Source organism: Artemia sp. Qi Xiang Cuo, chromosome 3, assembly GCF_049724085.1.
Source record: "Artemia sp. Qi Xiang Cuo chromosome 3, ASM4972408v1, whole genome shotgun sequence".
Classification (NCBI taxonomy): domain Eukaryota; kingdom Metazoa; phylum Arthropoda; class Branchiopoda; order Anostraca; family Artemiidae; genus Artemia; species Artemia sp. Qi Xiang Cuo.
This window is the reverse complement of record NC_142796.1, coordinates 83,506,195-83,508,278: the sequence shown is the minus strand read 5'-3', so window position 1 is coordinate 83,508,278 and position 2,084 is coordinate 83,506,195.

Sequence of the window (2,084 nt, the reverse complement as noted above, 5' to 3'; positions counted from 1 at the left end):
ATAATCAAGAAAATATATTTCGATTTTCTTGTACACAGACGATCACACGTTTGTTTCCAGAAAATTTCTTCTTCTTCTTCCCATGAACCGATATACATGGCGAGCCCAAGATTACATTATTTATTTTTAAGAAAAAGATTAGCTGGTATGACGTTTGAAGCCCAAAGGTCAACCTCGATAACCAAAAAAGAGAGAAAAAAAACAAAAAAAAAACGGTGGTATCTTAGTCACGCCGCCGCTGATAGAATCAGCGGCGGCGTCCGCGCGCTGATGCAAGCTTGGCGGTGCGCTGCCGTGTCTTTTTCGGCGGCGCGCCCCCGACTTTTCGGCACGGCTTCGGGGTCTAATTCCGATTGAAGTATTGATAATGGTTGACAAGTAGTGACAGAAGAGTTTGTTAATATACAAAAGAAAAATTAAGCTATATTCCGTCCATGTGGTAATAACACCTATTTACAAACAAAAGCGAAGAATACATATAGTAAGATCGAAGACATCTTGTATAATATTCTTACTATAAAAGTATATAATTTAAAGATTTTATTTTGATTAAACCAGTAAAGAATAATTCAGTATCTAACCTACAAAATCGATCACAGAAACATCATAAGCTGAAGAAAACACCTACTAGCCCAATGGAACAAGAAAAAACGAATAATTAGGGAAAGTTTACTAAAAGGAAGTAAGTTAAGGAGACAAAATTATAAAATATCCAGTCTCTTTGTTTGATTAAAAGCCAGTCTCCGTTTGGCAGATTTGTCCATTCTGCCATCTTGCAGAAAATGCAACGTCGATGGTTGTAGCATCTGCGAACTGCCAATACGGAGCCGGAATAGAAGTCTCCATTGAAGTAAAACTTGCAGATTGGCGGTGCATATTTTCAGAAGCTTCCAAATGGAGACTGGCTTTAATGTTTGCTGAACCTACATGCCGATCTTCCTTAATGAAACAAAAATATTAACGTTAATAAAAAAATTTTGAATCAGCAAGCTCTTGAAATTTAAATTAAATTTCAGTTATTTCGATTTCGAGTAGTTTACACTTAAAAAGATAATGATATAAGGTCTATTTATCGCCACAGTCACAAGGGGAACAATTACTTTTATCAGTGCTAAATAAAAATGAAATCGGTTTACACTGGTCAGTACAAATTTGTGTCAGTTTATAATCAGGAGAAGTTTTTAGAATCAAGAAGAAAAATATGATCAGCAAAAAACTGAAGGTTATAGGGCTTATATTTGAGAAATAACTGATATCACCACATATATAAGTTTTTGCGTAAAGTTGTCTGATTTTCATTTATATTAATGGAAGTAGAAATTGAATTACCAAAAACGTAATTTACTTGCGAATTCGTATAATATGTATGTTCATTTGATTAATGGCTATTTAAACAGTTCAAGGGTAGCCAATAATCTAGCCTTCTTTTCTTTAAATACCTGGTGAGAGCTATCTCCTTCGCTCTAAAATCAATAAGAAGGCATTATGCTTAAATTACTAAGGATACATAAAATGAAAACTAATTCATTAAATTGGTTAAGTGGAAACTTGACCCAAAAAAATAAATCAGCGTATAACCTTAGAAAGTGTTGTTTTCTTAAATATCTTTAGTTTTTTTCTTCAAATATTAAATTAAATAGCTGTTATGTTTTCTTATTTTTAGCGGATGGAAACACTTTGGAAATTAAAATCATAGAATCTTTTGGGATTAAAAATTACCGTTTTGCAATTTTCTTTTGATTCAGAATTGATAACTATACGGCTAATGCACTTAAAATGGTTAATTCAATTACAAGTTTATGCATAATTTTGAGGGCAAATGGTTTTAGCTCCCATGCGCTCTTCGTAAGACGTAACAATTTTGCTGAGTAATAGGAACTACGGAGAAAACAAGAGGAATAAATTATACGTTATAAAGCAGACAAGAGTTACCTTATCAAGCAACCCTTTTCCTCAGGAGAGCAGGACTTTCTCGATCCTTCATTCAATGTATTGATGGTAAGTAATCATGTTGCAAGAATTTATATTGTATAGGCTACATTTTATAAGGTGGCAAGCCAAAACAACAGATTCAGCTATCTAAC